The 7,500-nt window shown below is 50.8% G+C and overlaps 20 non-coding genes and 1 pseudogene across 20 annotated transcripts in view; 13 read left to right on the forward strand and 8 right to left on the reverse strand.

Annotated features, from left to right (window-relative positions):
- Positions 1-37, forward strand: part of LOC131454847 (5S ribosomal RNA) — a 119-nt gene extending 82 nt beyond the window's left edge. Inside the window, exon 1 of the ribosomal RNA XR_009239485.1 lies at positions 1-37. This exon is cut by the window's left edge and continues 82 nt beyond it. This is a non-coding gene — a ribosomal RNA (5S ribosomal RNA).
- A 124-nt stretch (positions 38-161) lies between these two features.
- Positions 162-354, reverse strand: LOC131454978 (U2 spliceosomal RNA). Its single transcript, XR_009239605.1, has one exon. It is a non-coding gene; the product is annotated as a U2 spliceosomal RNA (small nuclear RNA).
- Positions 355-662: 308 nt separating this feature from the next.
- On the forward strand, positions 663-781 carry LOC131454901 (5S ribosomal RNA). Its single transcript, XR_009239537.1, has one exon. It is a non-coding gene; the product is annotated as a 5S ribosomal RNA (ribosomal RNA).
- Positions 782-905: 124 nt separating this feature from the next.
- LOC131455016 (U2 spliceosomal RNA) lies at positions 906-1,098 on the reverse strand. The gene has a single exon (XR_009239641.1). It is a non-coding gene; the product is annotated as a U2 spliceosomal RNA (small nuclear RNA).
- A 308-nt stretch (positions 1,099-1,406) lies between these two features.
- LOC131454848 (5S ribosomal RNA) lies at positions 1,407-1,525 on the forward strand. Its single transcript, XR_009239486.1, has one exon. It is a non-coding gene; the product is annotated as a 5S ribosomal RNA (ribosomal RNA).
- A 118-nt stretch (positions 1,526-1,643) lies between these two features.
- On the reverse strand, positions 1,644-1,836 carry LOC131455017 (U2 spliceosomal RNA). Its single transcript, XR_009239642.1, has one exon. It is a non-coding gene; the product is annotated as a U2 spliceosomal RNA (small nuclear RNA).
- A 308-nt stretch (positions 1,837-2,144) lies between these two features.
- On the forward strand, positions 2,145-2,260 carry LOC131454967 (5S ribosomal RNA). The gene has a single exon (XR_009239599.1). It is a non-coding gene; the product is annotated as a 5S ribosomal RNA (ribosomal RNA).
- A 296-nt stretch (positions 2,261-2,556) lies between these two features.
- LOC131454943 (5S ribosomal RNA) lies at positions 2,557-2,675 on the forward strand. Its single transcript, XR_009239576.1, has one exon. It is a non-coding gene; the product is annotated as a 5S ribosomal RNA (ribosomal RNA).
- A 296-nt stretch (positions 2,676-2,971) lies between these two features.
- On the forward strand, positions 2,972-3,090 carry LOC131454849 (5S ribosomal RNA). Its single transcript, XR_009239487.1, has one exon. It is a non-coding gene; the product is annotated as a 5S ribosomal RNA (ribosomal RNA).
- Positions 3,091-3,214: 124 nt separating this feature from the next.
- Positions 3,215-3,407, reverse strand: LOC131455018 (U2 spliceosomal RNA). The gene has a single exon (XR_009239643.1). It is a non-coding gene; the product is annotated as a U2 spliceosomal RNA (small nuclear RNA).
- Positions 3,408-3,715: 308 nt separating this feature from the next.
- On the forward strand, positions 3,716-3,824 carry LOC131454974 (5S ribosomal RNA; annotated as a pseudogene).
- Positions 3,825-3,948: 124 nt separating this feature from the next.
- Positions 3,949-4,141, reverse strand: LOC131455059 (U2 spliceosomal RNA). Its single transcript, XR_009239681.1, has one exon. It is a non-coding gene; the product is annotated as a U2 spliceosomal RNA (small nuclear RNA).
- Positions 4,142-4,447: 306 nt separating this feature from the next.
- LOC131454850 (5S ribosomal RNA) lies at positions 4,448-4,566 on the forward strand. Its single transcript, XR_009239488.1, has one exon. It is a non-coding gene; the product is annotated as a 5S ribosomal RNA (ribosomal RNA).
- Positions 4,567-4,862: 296 nt separating this feature from the next.
- On the forward strand, positions 4,863-4,981 carry LOC131454851 (5S ribosomal RNA). The gene has a single exon (XR_009239489.1). It is a non-coding gene; the product is annotated as a 5S ribosomal RNA (ribosomal RNA).
- Positions 4,982-5,277: 296 nt separating this feature from the next.
- Positions 5,278-5,396, forward strand: LOC131454852 (5S ribosomal RNA). The gene has a single exon (XR_009239490.1). It is a non-coding gene; the product is annotated as a 5S ribosomal RNA (ribosomal RNA).
- Positions 5,397-5,520: 124 nt separating this feature from the next.
- On the reverse strand, positions 5,521-5,713 carry LOC131455019 (U2 spliceosomal RNA). The gene has a single exon (XR_009239644.1). It is a non-coding gene; the product is annotated as a U2 spliceosomal RNA (small nuclear RNA).
- Positions 5,714-6,021: 308 nt separating this feature from the next.
- On the forward strand, positions 6,022-6,140 carry LOC131454853 (5S ribosomal RNA). The gene has a single exon (XR_009239491.1). It is a non-coding gene; the product is annotated as a 5S ribosomal RNA (ribosomal RNA).
- A 296-nt stretch (positions 6,141-6,436) lies between these two features.
- On the forward strand, positions 6,437-6,555 carry LOC131454854 (5S ribosomal RNA). Its single transcript, XR_009239492.1, has one exon. It is a non-coding gene; the product is annotated as a 5S ribosomal RNA (ribosomal RNA).
- A 124-nt stretch (positions 6,556-6,679) lies between these two features.
- Positions 6,680-6,872, reverse strand: LOC131455022 (U2 spliceosomal RNA). Its single transcript, XR_009239646.1, has one exon. It is a non-coding gene; the product is annotated as a U2 spliceosomal RNA (small nuclear RNA).
- Positions 6,873-7,180: 308 nt separating this feature from the next.
- Positions 7,181-7,299, forward strand: LOC131454855 (5S ribosomal RNA). Its single transcript, XR_009239494.1, has one exon. It is a non-coding gene; the product is annotated as a 5S ribosomal RNA (ribosomal RNA).
- Positions 7,300-7,417: 118 nt separating this feature from the next.
- LOC131455023 (U2 spliceosomal RNA) overlaps positions 7,418-7,500 on the reverse strand; it is a 193-nt gene continuing 110 nt past the window's right edge. The window contains exon 1 of the small nuclear RNA XR_009239647.1: positions 7,418-7,500. This exon is cut by the window's right edge and continues 110 nt beyond it. This is a non-coding gene — a small nuclear RNA (U2 spliceosomal RNA).

Consider the following 7,500-nt stretch of genomic DNA (forward strand, 5'->3'; position numbering starts at 1 on the left):
ATGGGAGACCGCCTGGGAATACCAGGTGCTGTAAGCTTTTACACTGCTGCTTCCTTACAAGAAACATGGGCTTGCAATTATGTTGACGCACGGGCACGGGCACAGGCACACGTTAACGTCCTTCTAGTTCCAGCCTTGCTTTGCTTTTCACAGAAAAAAGAGAATGGTGCACCGTTCCTGGTGGCACTGCAATGCCAGGTCAATGCAAGGAGTGAAGAGAGCAAGCCCCAGTTTTCACCTCCCAATAATCAAAAATGCATTTAATATTTAATCCCCATATAGAGGACATATCAGATATTAAACTGATAAGAACAGATACTACACTTGATCTTAGCCAAAAGGCCGAGAAGCGATGGCCCACAAGTGTCTGGGGCCAACTCAAGATCTTGGCACACAAGTTACTTGTTGTGGTGCCATGTTTTTTAAGTGCGCATAACAAAGGCTGCTGCTGATCACCTCCGCCCCAAGGTGATCTAAGTGCACCTCTGAGCCTTGACAGACAGCTGCTTGACATTTGACACACTCAAAGGGCGCGGCCATACAGCAAAGCCCACCAAAAACAACTTAAACTCTTGAACGTTCGAAAGGCTGACCTTTGAGCTCCTCCACGAGCAGGGGGCCTTGCCTAGTCTATAAAAGGAGTCTGTGTCCCCAGCCCGTCGGCTTACGGCCATACCACCCTGAGCACGCCCGATCTCGTCTGATCTCGGAAGCGAAGCAGGGTTGGGCCTGGTTAGTACTTGGATGGGAGACCGCCTGGGAATACCAGGTGCTGTAAGCTTTTACACTGCTGCTTCCTTACAAGAAACATGGGCTTGCAATTACGTTGACGCACGGGCACGGGCACAGGCACACGTTAACGTCCTTCTAGTTCCAGCCTTGCTTTGGTTTTCACAGAAAAAAGAGAATGGTGCACCGTTCCTGGTGGCACTGCAATGCCAGGTCAATGCAAGGAGTGAAGAGAGCAAGCCCCAGTTTTCACCTCCCAATGCTCAAAAATGCATTTAATATTTAATCCCCATATAGAGGACATATCAGATATTAAACTGATAAGAACAGATACTACACTTGATCTTAGCCAAAAGGCCGAGAAGCGATGGCCCACAAGTGTCTGGGGCCAACTCAAGATCTTGGCACACAAGTTACTTGTTGTGGTGCCATGTTTTTTAAGTGCGCATAACAAAGGCTGCTGCTGATCACCTCCGCCCCAAGGTGATCTAAGTGCACCTCTGAGCCTTGACAGACAGCTGCTTGACATTTGACACACTCAAAGGGCGCGGCCATACAGCAAAGCCCACCAAAAACAACTTAAACTCTTGAACGTTCGAAAGGCTGACCTTTGAGCTCCTCCACGAGCAGGGGGCCTTGCCTAGTCTATAAAAGGAGTCTGTGTCCCCAGCCCGTCGGCTTACGGCCATACCACCCTGAGCACGCCCGATCTCGTCTGATCTCGGAAGCTAAGCAGGGTCGGGCCTGGTTAGTACTTGGATGGGAGACCGCCTGGGAATACCAGGTGCTGTAAGCTTTTACACTGCTGCTTCCTTACAAGAAACATGGGCTTGCAATTACGTTGACGCACGGGCACAGGCACACGTTAACGTCCTTCTAGTTCCAGCCTTGCTTTGGTTTTCACAGAAAAAAGAGAATGGTGCACCGTTCCTGGTGGCACTGCAATGCCAGGTCAATGCAAGGAGTGAAGAGAGCAAGCCCCAGTTTTCACCTCCCAATGCTCAAAAATGCATTTAATATTTAATCCCCATATAGAGGACATATCAGATATTAAACTGATAAGAACAGATACTACACTTGATCTTAGCCAAAAGGCCGAGAAGCGATGGCCCACAAGTGTCTGGGGCCAACTCAAGATCTTGGCACACAAGTTACTTGTTGTGGTGCCATGTTTTTTAAGTGCGCATAACAAAGGCTGCTGCTGATCACCTCTGCCCCAAGGTGATCTAAGTGCACCTCTGAGCCTTGACGGACAGCTGCTTGACATTTGACACACTCAAAGGGCGCGGCCATACAGCAAAGCCCACCAAAAACAACTTAAACTCTTGAACGTTCGAAAGGCTGACCTTTGAGCTCCTACACCAGCAGGGGGCCTTGCCTAGTCTATAAAAGGAGTCTGTGTCCCCAGCCCGTCGGCTTGCAATACCACCCTGAGCACGCCCGATCTCGTCTGATCTCGGAAGCTAAGCAGGGTCGGGCCTGGTTAGTACTTGGATGGGAGACCGCCTGGGAATACCAGGTGCTGTAAGCTTTTACACTGCTGCTTCCTTACAAGAAACATGGGCTTGCAATTATGTTGACGCACGGGCACACGTTAACGTCCTTCTAGTTTCAGCCTTGGATGTCGCTCTGCAAGCATGTGAGAAGCTTGGAGATGGGGAGCAGCTTACCCATCTCGGTGTAGCTTCCTAATACTGGAATAGAGTGTAGCAGGTAGTGGAGATAAAGGCTCAAGTGCAGTGTGTTCGAAAGGCTGACTTTTGAGCTCCTCCACGAGCAGGGGGCCTTGCCTAGTCTATAAAAGGAGTCTGTGTCCCCAGCCCGTCGGCTTACGGCCATACCACCCTGAGCACGCCCGATCTCGTCTGATCTCGGAAGCTAAGCAGGGTCGTGCCTGGTTAGTACTTGGATGGGAGACCGCCTGGGAATACCAGGTGCTGTAAGCTTTTACACTGCTGCTTCCTGACAAGAAACATGGGCTTGCAATTATGTTGACGCACGGGCACACGTTAACGTCCTTCTAGTTTCAGCCTTGGATGTCGCTCTGCAAGCATGTGAGAAGCTTGGAGATGGGGAGCAGCTTACCCATCTCGGTGTAGCTTCCTAATACTGGAATAGAGTGTAGCAGGTAGTGGAGATAAAGGCTCAAGTGCAGTGTGTTCGAAAGGCTGACTTTTGAGCTCCTCCACGAGCAGGGGGCCTTGCCTAGTCTATAAAAGGAGTCTGTGTCCCCAGCCCGTCGGCTTACGGCCATACCACCCTGAGCACGCCCGATCTCGTCTGATCTCGGAAGCTAAGCAGGGTCGGGCCTGGTTAGTACTTGGATGGGAGACCGCCTGGGAATACCAGGTGCTGTAAGCTTTTACACTGCTGCTTCCTTACAAGAAACATGGGCTTGCAATTACGTTGACGCACGGGCACGGGCACAGGCACACGTTAACGTCCTTCTAGTTCCAGCCTTGCTTTGGTTTTCACAGAAAAAAGAGAATGGTGCACCGTTCCTGGTGGCACTGCAATGCCAGGTCAATGCAAGGAGTGAAGAGAGCAAGCCCCAGTTTTCACCTCCCAATGCTCAAAAATGCATTTAATATTTAATCCCCATATAGAGGACATATCAGATATTAAACTGATAAGAACAGATACTACACTTGATCTTAGCCAAAAGGCCGAGAAGCGATGGCCCACAAGTGTCTGGGGCCAACTCAAGATCTTGGCACACAAGTTACTTGTTGTGGTGCCATGTTTTTTAAGTGCGCATAACAAAGGCTGCTGCTGATCACCTCCGCCCCAAGGTGATCTAAGTGCACCTCTGAGCCTTGACAGACAGCTGCTTGACATTTGACACACTCAAAGGGTGCGGCCATACAGCAAAGCCCACCAAAAACAACTTAAACTCTTGAACGTTCGAAAGGCTGACCTTTGAGCTCCTCCACGAGCAGGGGGCCTTGCCTAGTCTATAAAAGGAGTCTGTGTCCCCAGCCCGTCGGCTTATGGCCATACCACCCTGAGCACGTCTGATCTCGGAAGCTAAGCAGGGTCGGGCCTGGTTAGTACTTGGATGGGAGACCGCCTGGGAATACCAGGTGCTGTAAGCTTTTACACTGCTGCTTCCTTACAAGAAACATGGGCTTGCAATTACGTTGACGCACGGGCACGGGCACAGGCACACGTTAACGTCCTTCTAGTTCCAGCCTTGCTTTGGTTTTCACAGAAAAAAGAGAATGGTACACCGTTCCTGGTGGCACTGCAATGCCAGGTCAATGCAAGGAGTGAAGAGAGCAAGCCCCAGTTTTCACCTCCCAATGCTCAAAAATGCATTTAATATTTAATCCCCATATAGAGGACATATCAGATATTAAACTGATAAGAACAGATACTACACTTGATCTTAGCCAAAAGGCCGAGAAGCGATGGCCCACAAGTGTCTGGGGCCAACTCAAGATCTTGGCACACGTTACTTGTTGTGGTGCCATGTTTTTTAAGTGCGCATAACAAAGGCTGCTGCTGATCACCTCCGCCCCAAGGTGATCTAAGTGCACCTCTGAGCCTTGACGGACAGCTGCTTGACATTTGACACACTCAAAGGGCGCAGCCATACAGCAAAGCCCACCAAAAACAACTTAAACTCTTGAACGTTCGAAAGGCTGACTTTTGAGCTCCTCCACGAGCAGGGGGCCTTGCCTAGTCTATAAAAGGAGTCTGTGTCCCCAGCCCGTCGGCTTACGGCCATACCACCCTGAGCACGCCCGATCTCGTCTGATCTCGGAAGCTAAGCAGGGTCGGGCCTGGTTAGTACTTGGATGGGAGACCGCCTGGGAATACCAGGTGCTGTAAGCTTTTACACTGCTGCTTCCTTACAAGAAACATGGGCTTGCAATTATGTTGACGCACGGGCACACGTTAACGTCCTTCTAGTTTCAGCCTTGGATGTCGCTCTGCAAGCATGTGAGAAGCTTGGAGATGGGGAGCAGCTTACCCATCTCGGTGTAGCTTCCTAATACTGGAATAGAGTGTAGCAGGTAGTGGAGATAAAGGCTCAAGTGCAGTGTGTTCGAAAGGCTGACTTTTGAGCTCCTCCACGAGCAGGGGGCCTTGCCTAGTCTATAAAAGGAGTCTGTGTCCCCAGCCCGTCGGCTTACGGCCATACCACCCTGAGCACGCCCGATCTCGTCTGATCTCGGAAGCTAAGCAGGGTCGGGCCTGGTTAGTACTTGGATGGGAGACCGCCTGGGAATACCAGGTGCTGTAAGCTTTTACACTGCTGCTTCCTTACAAGAAACATGGGCTTGCAATTATGTTGACGCACGGGCACACGTTAACGTCCTTCTAGTTTCAGCCTTGGATGTCGCTCTGCAAGCATGTGAGAAGCTTGGAGATGGGGAGCAGCTTACCCATCTCGGTGTAGCTTCCTAATACTGGAATAGAGTGTAGCAGGTAGTTGAGATAAAGGCTCAAGTGCAGTGTGTTCGAAAGGCTGACTTTTGAGCTCCTCCACGAGCAGGGGGCCTTGCCTAGTCTATAAAAGGAGTCTGTGTCCCCAGCCCGTCGGCTTACGGCCATACCACCCTGAGCACGCCCGATCTCGTCTGATCTCGGAAGCTAAGCAGGGTCGGGCCTGGTTAGTACTTGGATGGGAGACCGCCTGGGAATACCAGGTGCTGTAAGCTTTTACACTGCTGCTTCCTTACAAGAAACATGGGCTTGCAATTACGTTGACGCACGGGCACGGGCACAGGCACACGTTAACGTCCTTCTAGTTCCAGCCTTGCTTTGGTTTTCACAGAAAAAAGAGAATGGTGCACCGTTCCTGGTGGCACTGCAATGCCAGGTCAATGCAAGGAGTGAAGAGAGCAAGCCCCAGTTTTCACCTCCCAATGCTCAAAAATGCATTTAATATTTAATCCCCATATAGAGGACATATCAGATATTAAACTGATAAGAACAGATACTACACTTGATCTTAGCCAAAAGGCCGAGAAGCGATGGCCCACAAGTGTCTGGGGCCAACTCAAGATCTTGGCACACAAGTTACTTGTTGTGGTGCCATGTTTTTTAACTGCGCATAACAAAGGCTGCTGCTGATCACCTCCGCCCCAAGGTGATCTAAGTGCACCTCTGAGCCTTGACAGACAGCTGCTTGACATTTGACACACTCAAAGGGCGCGGCCATACAGCAAAGCCCACCAAAAACAACTTAAACTCTTGAACGTTCGAAAGGCTGACCTTTGAGCTCCTCCACGAGCAGGGGGCCTTGCCTAGTCTATAAAAGGAGTCTGTGTCCCCAGCCCGTCGGCTTACGGCCATACCACCCTGAGCACGCCCGATCTCGTCTGATCTCGGAAGCTAAGCAGGGTCGGGCCTGGTTAGTACTTGGATGGGAGACCGCCTGGGAATACCAGGTGCTGTAAGCTTTTACACTGCTGCTTCCTTACAAGAAACATGGGCTTGCAATTATGTTGACGCACGGGCACACGTTAACGTCCTTCTAGTTTCAGCCTTGGATGTCGCTCTGCAAGCATGTGAGAAGCTTGGAGATGGGGAGCAGCTTACCCATCTCGGTATAGCTTCCTAATACTGGAATAGAGTGTAGCAGGTAGTGGAGATAAAGGCTCAAGTGCAGTGTGTTCGAAAGGCTGACTTTTGAGCTCCTCCACGAGCAGGGGGCCTTGCCTAGTCTATAAAAGGAGTCTGTGTCCCCAGCCCGTCGGCTTACGGCCATACCACCCTGAGCACGCCCGATCTCGTCTGATCTCGGAAGCTAAGCAGGGTCGGGCCTGGTTAGTACTTGGATGGGAGACCGCCTGGGAATACCAGGTGCTGTAAGCTTTTACACTGCTGCTTCCTTACAAGAAACATGGGCTTGCAATTACGTTGACGCACGGGCACGGGCACAGGCACACGTTAACGTCCTTCTAGTTCCAGCCTTGCTTTGGTTTTCACAGAAAAAAGAGAATGGTGCACCGTTCCTGGTGGCACTGCAATGCCAGGTCAATGCAAGGAGTGAAGAGAGCAAGCCCCAGTTTTCACCTCCCAATGCTCAAAAATGCATTTAATATTTAATCCCCATATAGAGGACATATCAGATATTAAACTGATAAGAACAGATACTACACTTGATCTTAGCCAAAAGGCCGAGAAGCGATGGCCCACAAGTGTCTGGGGCCAACTCAAGATCTTGGCACACAAGTTACTTGTTGTGGTGCCATGTTTTTTAAGTGCGCATAACAAAGGCTGCTGCTGATCACCTCCGCCCCAAGGTGATCTAAGTGCACCTCTGAGCCTTGACAGACAGCTGCTTGACATTTGACACACTCAAAGGGCGCGGCCATACAGCAAAGCCCACCAAAAACAACTTAAACTCTTGAACGTTCGAAAGGCTGACCTTTGAGCTCCTCCACGAGCAGGGGGCCTTGCCTAGTCTATAAAAGGAGTCTGTGTCCCCAGCCCGTCGGCTTACGGCCATACCACCCTGAGCACGCCCGATCTCGTCTGATCTCGGAAGCTAAGCAGGGTCGGGCCTGGTTAGTACTTGGATGGGAGACCGCCTGGGAATACCAGGTGCTGTAAGCTTTTACACTGCTGCTGCCTTACAAGAAACATGGGCTTGCAATTACGTTGACGCACGGGCACAGGCACACGTTAACGTCCTTCTAGTTCCAGCCTTGCTTTGGTTTTCACAGAAAAAAGAGAATGGTGCACCGTTCCTGGTGGCACTGCAATGCCAGGTCAATGCAAGGAGTGAAGAGAGCAAGCCCCAGTTTTCACCTCCCA

Source organism: Solea solea, unplaced genomic scaffold, assembly GCF_958295425.1.
Source record: "Solea solea unplaced genomic scaffold, fSolSol10.1 scaffold_70, whole genome shotgun sequence".
In the NCBI taxonomy this organism is placed as follows: domain Eukaryota; kingdom Metazoa; phylum Chordata; class Actinopteri; order Pleuronectiformes; family Soleidae; genus Solea; species Solea solea.